Genomic DNA, 12534 nt, shown 5'->3' on the forward strand with positions numbered 1-12534 from the left:
AAGTTACAAAAAGCATATAAAGGCAGCTTAAAAGAAATCAGTATGACTGCAGTGGTTAAATCCATACCTTCAGAAGCAATATGATAGGTGTGGGTTAGAAACAAATCAATATTTTAAGTCTTTTTGACTATAAATCTCAACTTTCACTTTTACATTTTTCTTCTTTTGTTTTTGGCAATTCACATTGTTCGTGCATATCACCACCTACTTGGCAGGGAGGAGAATTTATAGTGAAATAGGACTTAAATATTGACCTGTTTCTTCCCCACACCTATCAGATTTAACCACTGGAGTTGTGTGGATTACTTTTATGCTGTATTTATGTGCTTTTTGGACCTTCAAAGTTCTGGCCACCATTCACTTGCATTGTATGGACATATAGAGCTGAAATATTCTTCTAAAAATCTTAATTTGTGTTCAGCAGAAGAAAGAAAGTCATACACATCTGGGATGGCATGGTGTCAGTCTGTCTCCCTCATGTTTCCCTAAGACTCTTATTTTGAAGTTTTCCCTTGGACTACATCTCCCAGAGTGCACTGCCCTCATCACTTCCATCTGTTCCTCATCATCCTCACCTGTCTTCCATTCCCTCATTAGTTCCTCCTGTGTATACATACCCTCCAGTTCTTTGTCAGTTCTCATTCGTGTAACCCTGATGTTATTGTGTAGTTATTTAGTTAATTTGTTCACCACATTGTTTGAAATCTTCTTCATTAAAGCCTGCATATTGATCCTCTCGCCACTTCATCATCTCTACTACACACAGTACATGACAGAAGAACTGACAGACAAAGATGGATCTACCAGCTGTAAGAATCCTCCTCGAGCAAGGGGACCATCCAGGATCACGTGTGTTAGTTTCTCCAGCTGGCGAATTTGGTGCACTATGTTTGATCACTCTCTTGTGGTTTTCTTCAGGGCTGGTCTCCGTAGTGCACTAAAGGAGCTAATGCCTCTGACGGAACCTCACTGCACGCTTCTCAAGTTTGTGGAGGTGGCTCTACAAATTAGCGGATCTCCTTTCACTGTGGGTGTGGAAGATGAGGACTGTGTATCTTCTCCCACAGTGGACGCCCCCCAGCCTGCCACGGCTCCTCCCTCGAAGCCTACCACTGCTAATGAGCCAGAGCCAGTGCCTGTAGTCTCGACTGTCCCAGTGCCTGCTCTCATGGAACTTATAGACCTTGATTCCATTCCCACCTTTATGCCCACCCAATGTACTCCTTCTCCTCTGTTGGTTCTGCCCAGCATCATGGACACCCTGGTTCCATCCAGTGTCCTGGCCATTCCTCTGCTGGCTCCACTCAGGACATCTCCTCCTCCTCCTCCTGGTATGCTGGCTCCTCCCAAGTCACCGGCTCAACCATCGGCACTTGCGATTATTTCTCTGACGAGAGGAACTTCAAACCCTCTGACTCCGCCTAGACCTCGTTCCCTCAGTTTCACCTCGCCTCTACGTCCCCTCTTCTCCACCTTGGTTCATCAGCCTATCTGAGTCACCGGGGTCGGTCACAGTCTTTCTCCCTCATGTTTCCCGAAGACTCTTAATTTGACGTTTTCCCTTGGACTACATCTCCCATAGTGCACTGCCCTCATCACTTCCATCCGTTCCTCACATGTCTTCCATTTCCTCATTAATTCCTCCTGTGTATAAATACCCTCCAGTTTTGTTCATTCCTTTGTCAGTTCTCGTCTATGTAACCCTGATTTTAGTGTGTAGTTTAGTTATTTTCTTTTCCACATTGTTTGAAGTCTTCATTAAAGCTTGCAAATTGATATATCACCTCTTCATCTCTACTACACACAATACGTGACAGATGGTGAGTAAATGATGTGAGAATTTTCATTTTTGGGTGAACTATCCCTTTAACAACACATTTTGGGGACATGCTGTTCCTAGCCTTTTCTCATTCATTAGCATTGCAAGACAATGCATTAATGCATGTTAATATATAAAAAATGTGTGGAAAGGACGAGACAGGGGGTTGTGGTGTGGTCCAGTAAGGCTCTTTATTTATTTGCCTTTTTATGTCTGTTTGGGACAAGACTTTTTAGGTCCCACAAGCCTCCACAGGATTTTCCCCATTCGAGCTGATGTATGGACGGCACCCACGCAGGGTGCTTGATGTCATCCGCGAAGCTTGGGAGGAGGGACCTTCAAATAGCAAGAAAGAAATTCAGTTCATTCTTGATCTTAGAGCAAAACTCCACACACTGGGGCAACTAACACAGGAGAATATGCTCCAAGCTCAACGACAGTGCCGGCAGCATAAAAGGGGAACTCTGCTGCAGGAATTTGCACCGGGAGATAAGGTACTTGTATTACTCCCCACATTGAGCTCCAAATTACTCGCCAAGAGGCAAGGACCCTTTGAGGTCACACGATGAGTCAGGGATCTCGATTATGAGGTAAAGTGAACCGATAGAGGGGGCACATGTCAAATATATCACTCCTCAAATTTTGGAGGGAGGTGGTCCCTGTGATGTTGGATACGGTAGTTCCGGTGAGGGCAGAGCTCGGCCTGGAGGTAAACACAAAACCTAATCCTAACACTCCGGTCACTTGCAGAGTCCACCTCACACCTTATCAGCTCGCAGGGGTTGCCAAGTTGCAACAAGAATTTGCAGATGTGTTCTCCAGATGTGTGGTGGTACGTAGCCATCCCTATCGCTTGCCTGAGCACAAAAAGAAAATAGTTCGGGAAGAATTGGATGCGATGCATGATATGGGGGTAATAGAGGAATCCCACAGCAATTGGCCCAGCCTGGTTGTTCTAGTTCATAAGAGCGACATGTCTGTATGGTTGTGTGTGGATTTGACAAAAGTCAACTCTGTGTCTAAATTTGATGCGATGCAATGATTGACAGCGGCACATGCAGTATCTGAGGGCGGTCCTGAGATCGCTGCGGCAGGCGGGCTCACAGCAAACCACAAGAAGTGCACGATTGGGTGGGTGGAGGTACGGTATCTGGGGTTCCACTTGGGCAACGGTTAGGTGTGTCCATAAATTGACACAACTGCGGTGATTGCGACCTTCCCGAGTCCCAAGACCAAAAAGGGGGTGAGACCGTTCCTGGGGCTGGCTGGCTATTACAGGAGGTTTGTGCCTAATTATTCGGATGTCTCCAGCCCGCTGACTGATCTCACTAAAAAGGGGGCTCCAGACCCGGTCCAGTGGTCGGAGCAGTGCCAACAGGCATTCATGCAGGTTAAAGCTGCACTTTTCAGGGGCCGATTTTTGCATGCACCTTATTTCTCTCCCCCTTTTGTATTACAGATGGACACTTCAGATAGAGGACTGGGGGCCATACTCTCGCAGGTGGTGGGGGAGGAGGAGCACCTGGTGCTGTACATTAGCCTAAGCTCTCCTTAAGGGAGACAAAGTACAGCACCGTGGAGAAGGAGTGTCTGGCCTAAGTTGCCTATCTGTCTGCGGATGGTAAAAGCTGGTGCGAATCGATTTAATACCCAATAGTTCATAAAGCTTGTGCCCTGGTTGATGAGGATTTCTTTTGGAATCCCCACCCAGGAGATTATTTTGAAGAGTGCCTCCGCAACACTACATGCTGAGATGTTGCTCAGAGGCACTGCTTCCGGATATCATGTTGCATGATCCACTAGGACTAATACAAAGCGAAGTCCACATGCTGACCGCTCTAATGGTCCGAATTCTCTTGAAGAGGACCTTGATAAGTGGAGGAGGGCGCAATGGCACTTTTGGGGTGGCCGGTGGGTTCACCAGCTGGCATTCACAGCACGCCGCACACCTCTTCAGCCTCTTCCCCCCCCCTCACGTCATCATGACGTGGAGCTGACGAAGACGGCCCTGGCTCTGCCTCCCCTGCCAGAGCATCACACACTTCACATCTTGTCACTTTTATGCAGGACCCATCTGCGCATTTTCCCTTTAATACATTTCTAAATTCAGGCCAATTAGTCCCTAAAATCAGCGGATGGATTAGGTTGGAACAAACCGCGGCCTCCACTCTGTGCTTTGTTCCCCGAAATGTAATTACTAGGGTCACCACAGGGTATTTGTGAATATCCCCATGCACACACTTCACCCTCACAGTTTTAGCTGTGCCCAATGCCCTGTGTTGAACCCAGCATTAGTGGATAGTGGTTTGATTACAACCGGTGTCCACCAATGCTTTGTGAGTACCCCCCTTTATTCTTACCGGTATGCTGTATGGCAGCCTGCGGGGCATCAGGATCTGGACTACCGTCCCCAGCTCCACCACAAGGCATTGATCTTGGAAGTGTCCCGGATCCCCGCAACTCCCGCAGGCCGCCCAGACACCACGTCTGCACTTGCTTCGGCGGACACTTCCACCTGAGGGATAGAGCAACAGTGCACTGTAGAGGCAGGGGTGTGTGCCCACCACCTTGCACGGGGAATGCCGCGGGGGCAGTGCTCCTCTGCGGAGCAGGAACGGGCTCTGGAGAGAGATCAGAGTGAGAGGGAAGGGGGGAACACACAGGGGAAAGAGAGAGAAGAGGGCTCTTTCGCCCTCGGGTACGCAACCAAATGTTCCTCCGCAAGCTGGACAGCTTCCTCCAGCGATGCTGGGCGGTGACACTGGACCTTCCGCCATCCCCATTGGCAGTTGACGAATCAGCTATTCCAGTTGTTGCTATATAGCTGTTGTGGAAGTCACAGATACGTTGACATTGTGTCATACAATTCCGGGTGCCCACACACCACTACAACCAATTTCTCATCCATTTTTCCTGATTTTTTCTGCTACTACGTCAGTAGGTCAGTGACATCCGGACATTCTCAATGCTGATAGGTTTTCGCGCCATGAGGATTTTGAGATTTTTGGAAAATTTCAACTCACGCGAATGAAGCGATTTCGTGTTTCTGCTTCACGTCATTCGCTTTGTGCCGCCTGCTGCGAATTCGCGTCTGCTCGCATCTTTGCATTGACTTTGTATGTAATCGCGCCGCGAGAAAAACGCACGATTTGCGTTGTATGTGTATGCACCATTAGACATAATTTAGCTCAGGTGTAAGCGCCCTTACCGCTTTCCACGCCCCCGCTGCCACAAAATGTTACCCTCATTTCATAATGTCTTGCAATTGACATATTTTATTTTTGCTTATGTATTTCAGAATGAAAAGCCTAGCAATAGTTGTCAGGGCACTTTTGAAAGTGTTCCAAGTATGCATTTTTCGACAGTGTGCGTTGTGTTATTCATGTGATGAACACCGAAAGGAGATTTCACATCCAAGGACCTCCATGGGTTACCTCACCTGTTGACTGGTGAATTTCCATGACTTTTCTATGCTAAGGATTTATTTATTTATTTTTAGGCCTAAAGATTTCATTTTAAATTCGTTTTATTTTTAGATTACATTTTGTATTTTAGAGCTGAGCATAACTAGAACAATTTATATTCACTATAGAAACGTCAATGCCCTTTAAATATGTAATGCATTTCTATACTGGAACTGACAACTTAAATTCATATATATCCAGGTTTTCCATTTATTATATTGATGGATATGATCGATACGTGTTTTACGTCACCTTTAGAATCCGGATCACAGTCCATTCCATAGCTTTTTTTTTTATTATTTCAACAAAAAAAAAAATATACAAAGATTTGTACATGAATATACACTTCTCAACCAATAGAAGTTAACAAACATAAGAAAATGAAAAAAATAAAAAATAAAAATAATAGGTTATGCCAGGGTTAAAATTACAATAATTTGTAGTAACACAAAGCTTCATAGGTCTTTCTTGCTTTTTTGTTCTTAATTTGATCTAATGTATTACCATACTGTTTAATCTCTTTTATAAAGTGTTCAAAGCTTGGCTTAGCTTTAGTCCATTTTTTCACATGAATGTGATATTTTCCTAGTAAAATAAAAAGTTGTATAAGGAAGCACATCGTACTTTGGAATCAACATTTTCCTGCACAAAAAAAAAAAAAAAAAAAATACTACATCATACAGATTAATTTGTAAACATGTTTCAAACAACCTAGAAACGAAATTTGAAACATCCAACCAAAACATTTTTGAATATATACAATCAAAAAAAAGATGCGTTACAGATTCTTTGGCATTACCACAAAATTCACATACGCTTTCAATATTCAAATGAAAACGTTCATGAAGTAACTCTTTGACAGGGTAAATTCGGTGTACAATTTTATACCTCTAATTTTATTATTAATAAAAAACTTATTTGTTATAGACCATACTCTTTTCCAGTTAATATTTTCAAATTTAGTAGGCCCAAACCCAATTGAACAAGGCAAATAGTTTGTTTTTAAAGTATTTCTAATATATTTGTTACTGCATTTATCTATTAATATATTAATATCCCCAATAAATATTGCATCACTACAAAAACTGGTTTGACGATCAACATTTATAGGATAAAATCCAGGATTTTGTAATAGTGATACAACTCTACCAGGGATTGCATCTAAAATAAATAGCGTATTCTTTTGGCCTCACAGGAAACAAATTTGAGAAATTCAGAATATGTTAAAAGTAAACCTTGTTCATTAAGCAACTGATTAACAGTAAAAATGCCATTGTCGTACCATGTCTGATTAAATATTGATTTTTTTTGTACAAGATATCTTTATTATTCCATATTAAATACCGATGCGGTGAAAAGTTGTGTTTGTAGATTAATTGCCAAGCCAGCAGTGCCTGCTTATGAAAGTTTGCCAGTTTAACAGGGATTTTCTCAACTGAGAAATTACATTTTAAAAGAAAACGAATGCCACCAAAAGAGTTAAATATGTAATTTGGGAAAACATTCCATATGTAGCGGGGTACGGCTGATCGAGGATAGATAGGGCGGCGGCACCGGCCGAGGGGGGAAGCTCGCTGCCGATGCCGCCACGAAAGCGACAATAAAATGAGCAGACTACGCCACCCTGTATTTAACAGGGAAGTAATAACCCAAATCGAAAAGGGTACACAGGTTCATTGTTTCAAGACAAGAGGGCAAGAGACGTGAATACCAAGGTACAAAATATTTTATTAATCTATACAGATTAATCATAATGGGCACTGAATGCTCATTTCGTGCTTTAAAAGTGTATTAAAATTATGAGTACCACAATCAGCTGTGTGGTTTGTAGTAGGCTTCACACACCCATAAACTTATACACTGACGCAAAAGGCTGAGGCTTACCAGGAGCAGGAAGGCTAGCCGGGGGCAGCAATTCCCGATAAAGACACGTCACCCCCAAGTGTACACTCTCTCACACGCACATACACACACACACAAACACAGGTGAGTCAGTTGTAGACGCACAGCACTCCACAGGTGAAAAGGGGCACTACCACCATTTAACGCGCGGAACAGCTAGCCCCCTGCACTAGGCCTTCAGCTCCTGAAAACACAGAAGAGGAAATTAACTAAATACACCTAAAAACAAAAAGACAAACTGATTTTCAACATACAACACATGTCAGTGAAGGGCAGAGATAATGACAAATCACCATAACAGAACCAACTTCACACAAACAATAACAAATTAAAATGTTTTCAATGAATACAAAACACCATTTCCAAACTCTGATAATCTCTGTGGCTCAGGATACACACAGAGGACGAATCTCACTTCTCTGTGAGAGAGGAAAAAGCACTTCTGAAGCCAGAGACAGAGTTTAGAAATGTAAACATACAAAAACAAAATGTATAACAAAACGGAAAACAAAACAGCAGCGTAGTCCAGCCCTGCAGCTTCAATCCAGACAGACACCTTCTGGTGAGCAGATTAGATCATCTATAGAAGAACAAACAATTAACATGAAGCCCACACGAGTTTCACTCACCATCATATTTAAGGCATTAACTTACCAAAAGTGTTGAAGTTACAGCCATAATTACAGCCACACACACACACACACACACACACACACACACACACGGATGTATGGAACAGCTGACTGAATGAAGGCAGCAATTGGCCAGCGGAGCTCGATACGAGCCTCGCGCAAACAAACGCTGAATCACATATAACGAAACTAACATTAACACAAGGTAACAGAGCCACACAGTTAGCCTAACGTTGAACAAAAACAATCAATGACGACAACACATACCTATTGAGCGGAAACGCCCAATACCGGAGAAGAGGGGGGGGCCATTAGACCATGACGCGCATCTAGGCGGCACATAGCCGCCCTAATATACCCCACGAATGCACTCTGATAGGCTATAAACGAAACCACCGAATAAGGGTGCGGGATATAATAAAACAGACAGATGCGCTGTTCTTATGCACGCCGCATAATACAAAATCGCATTAAAAAGTTATTATGCATATCCGGGAAAATCATGGTTACACCCAAATTACAACATTAGGAAGGGGGATACTGCTACAAGACATTAGTCTGTCTCACTACACATATACTATCCTTATTTTTAATAAATTCGATTATCCATTTTCTAGTGTGGTGTGACGTCACGCTGTTGGGCGTGTCCATTAAATTAGCCAAATCCACTTTCATTCATAGCTAACGTACACTTAAAACAGGCAGGCGGCAAAACGGTGCATCAGTAAACCACTTTGTCAGCTTCAGGAAAAGACGGCGAGGTAAGAATACAAATTAATCCACTTCATCTGCTATTTGGTATGATATATGAATATAAATAATATATCTGCAGAATGTGGTGCTTGTTCACCTGTAAGTAGGTGAAAGTGCACCAGCACACCCCGTCTTGTGTATTATAGTTTGAGACAACAGCGAAGTTTTTCCTCACATTAAACACTACTGGATGTCATGTATGGTGTGCAGTATGTTTTTGCATAAATGCATGTGTGACATCCGGTCATCAAAGCGCCTGATGACTGTTGGACAAGAGGGTCAGTGGTGCCCTGGTATTCGAGGGCATCTCTCCAAGCAGAGGTCATATTAAAAGACGATCAGATTTAGAATAGGCAGCTATTGTTATCCATGGGAACTTGTTATATTTCAGTCGTTGTGTTTACAACAGCTCCTGAATATTTGATTCATATTTGATTTTAGTTATTGTGGAACTTGTCAGAGTGATTGCGGGTCCTTTTTTATTTATAAATAGCAAGACTGTTATTCTGCCTGGCTGACTATAAAATTAGATGTACTGTAGGTCTATCTAGTTGCCTGTTTATTGGTAGCTAGCCTAAATTAAAGAGAGTTCGCTTTTTGAGCAAGAACTATGCAAATAGATAATCAAATAGACTACTAGTTTAGTACCTGTTGTAGCAGAATATATAATATCACATTATTAAAACAGTTTGTGACCTATAAAGGTGTTCAGCAGTAACAGAAACTCAGTCGCGACCTTTCCCCTAGTTTCCATCAGCACTGGCATGTCACGTGGTCACAGCTGCTGGGAGGACTGTAAGCAGGTGGAAATATATAAACATTGCAGACTCTTTCCAAAACATGCCCTTCATAAGGTATTGCCTAAAGTCGAGTCCTATTATATGATGATAACATGCCTCTTATAAACATTTATAAGCATACATTTATAATAAAAATCATTGCATGAGTGTGCATGTGTCTTTGGGGAAGTTAGACAGGTGTACGTGGTGGTGGTGCAAAGCTATCTGTGTAGTTTTGGTTTCTGGGCTGTAACACTTTGTAATAGCTTAGTTGTAGCTTATTTATGTTATTGTAATAACAGAAAATGATACAAATATTAACAGAACATTTGTTAATTTACATTCACTTATTTAGAAATGTCATGAAGCTTTGGTTGAGATATATATATATATATATATATATATATATTTGTCTTTATTTAACCAGGAAATAAAACTCACTGAGATTTAGTAACACTTTTATAGAAGTGTCCTGGCCTAGACAAGCTGCCGCTGGTGTTTACAGTCTTAAATAACATTTAATGATACAAATAAAAAAAAATTGCTTCTCAAAGAACTTAAAAAAAAATATTTTTAAACTTTTACAAATTGATAAGTCTTTCTCCAATTCTCAAATTAGAACTACACATTGACACCAGCCTTTTTATCTTTAAATAATTTTGTACAATGTTTCAGTCACAGGGGGCAGCATACCAAAAAGCTTTTTTCCCTAATTCTGTTTGAACAAATGGAACCGAAAGGGCATACAAATTCTGAGAGCGTAAGAAATACTTGACACCAATTTTTGTTGGGTAAGAGAACAGACATTTAACGGCAATAAGCCCAAAATTGATTTGTAGATGAACAGCTACCAACGCTTTAGTCTATGTGTGAATAGTGAGTGCCAAGTGACCCTATTATACATTTCACAATGATGAGTAGTAAAGTAACAATATGTTATAAATCTAAGTGCACTATGATAAATAGTGTCTAATGAACATAAAAGATAGGATGATACAAAACATCTCCATAATCAAGCACAGGCAGAAAAGAGACTTTTTGTGTGCATCAAATGAAAAACCTATATTTACCTTGAATTTTGTCCCTAACTTATTTGCATGAGACTTAAAAGATTGATTAAGTATAAAACTAAGATATTTATATTCAGATACAGACTCGATTACATTACCCTGCAAAGTGTTGAAATATGTTAGATTTCTTTTTGTTGATTTCTTTGAGTTTGAGAAAAACTTAAACAAGTTTTAAGCTATAAAGCATTTATTGCATACATCAAATGCAGACTGTTGTTGACACACAGCTTGATGTATAGTGGTAACACAACAATGAATAACAGTGTCGACATAGAAATGAAAGCTACAATTTATAATATCAAAACCAAGGCAATTCATATAAATAGTAAAAAAGTAGTGGCCCCAGAACAGACCCCTGAGGAACACCGTTGGTGATCTGTAAAGGTGGAGATGAGTAACCTTCCGTTCACACCCACTGTTCTGATATTTAAATAGTTTGCAAACCAAGATTTTGTGTTTTCGGATAGTCCTATATTTTTAAGTATAAGTTTCAATATTTCATGATCGACAGTATCGAAGGCTTTAGATAAATTTATAAAAATGGATGCACAATGATGTCCTTTGTCAAGGGCTTTGATGTCATTCACAACCTTTATAGCATCTGTAGTGGTACTGTGTCATTTCACACTGGTTAACTGATAAAATATTATTTTCAGATAAATACAAAGACAATTGTTCACTGGTAAGAATTTCTAAAACCTTTGAAAGAATGCAGAGCTTAGAAATGGGTCTATAGTTATCCAGTTTAGTAGGATTACCACCTTTTAACAAAGGAATAACAAAGGCAGATTTCCACATCTTCGGGATTTCATTTGAGTATAAGGAAAGATTAATGATATATGTTAATGGAGGAGAAATAAAGTCAGCTGCTAATTTTATAAATAAAGGTTCTAATTGATCTGGACCTGTTGACTTATTTGTAGTAATTTGAGAGCAGTTTGAACCTCATGAATGGTAAACTGTCGAAAACTAAAATTAAGATACATTAGACGTCTCCCTCCATAGTCAATATCTGATGTCATATCAGTGATTTTACATGCCTGAAATAGAGATCCAGTATCAACAATGTACTTATTAAAACAATCAAGCATTTGAGCCTTATCCGAAATTTTGGTGAGGTTGTTCATTATACATGGTGGAAGCACTGTAGTCTTTTTAGTGCCAGATAAGTAAACAATATTTGTCCAAAATGTCTTTGGTTTATTTAAATTCAGTGCTGTTTCAGTAAGGAAATATTCAGCTTTAGCTCTTCTAATTGTCGTAACTGTCTATAATAGAGCCAATCTGACCTGGCCCATGCAACATCACATTAATAAAGAAAATGAGTTAATGTGGATGAGAACCAGGGATTGCACCAACCTTTAACTCTATATTTTATAAATGAAGCATGCTTATTGATAATGGTATTAAACCTCACACTCAGAAATCTAGGATCTTCTCTCAATCAAACAGCAAGATTGTGGAAAAAAAGCCTTGTTCACTAAATTGAGACCTGCGTCGTCTAAAGATAATACAAGGTTTTTTTGGGGGTAACTTTGCCTTTCTAACTGCAGTGACAGCACAATGGTCACTTATATCATGTGCATAAAATGATGCTATTGAATAATTGTGTGACGCATTTTTTTAAATAAGGTCAATAACGTTTGGTTACGTATGTAACCTCCGTTCCCCGAGGGAGGGAACGACACGTTGTGTCGGAGAAGCGACACTAGGGGTCTCTCTTGAGCTCCGATATTCACCTCTGATCTTATTGAAAAGGGCCAATGGGAGTTGGCAGTCGGTATTTGCATATCCGCCCCGGACATACGGGTATTTAAGCGGCGCAAATACGGGAGTTCATTCAGGATTTTTCTGAGGAGCCGGAAATGGTCCGGCCACAACAGTGGCTCGGTTCAGTGACATGGCGGAGGAAAGACACAACGTGTCGTTCCCTCCCTCGGGGAACGGAGGTTACATACGTAACCAAACGTTCCCCTTCTGTCGCTCTCTCCACGTTGTGTCGGAGAAGCGACACTAGGGGACCCATTCCAATCTTGCCATGCGCTGAACCTTGTATGTGGACCGCCGATACAGAGGCGGGCAGGGATTTCATCCAGTGCCACGCATCGTCTGTAC

General features: G+C 41.1%; 1 protein-coding gene across 2 annotated transcripts in view; it reads left to right on the forward strand.

Annotated features, from left to right (window-relative positions):
• The first annotated feature begins 8320 nt into the window (after positions 1–8320).
• Positions 8321–12534, forward strand: part of cpt1ab (carnitine palmitoyltransferase 1Ab (liver)) — a 34021-nt gene continuing 29807 nt past the window's right edge. For both annotated transcript variants that reach the window (XM_052119624.1, XM_052119625.1), the window contains exon 1: positions 8321–8578. The gene's annotated coding sequence lies outside the window, so the exon portion shown is untranslated. The remainder of the gene's footprint in view (positions 8579–12534) is intronic.

Source organism: Xyrauchen texanus, chromosome 46 (assembly GCF_025860055.1).
Source record: "Xyrauchen texanus isolate HMW12.3.18 chromosome 46, RBS_HiC_50CHRs, whole genome shotgun sequence".
Taxonomy (NCBI): domain Eukaryota; kingdom Metazoa; phylum Chordata; class Actinopteri; order Cypriniformes; family Catostomidae; genus Xyrauchen; species Xyrauchen texanus.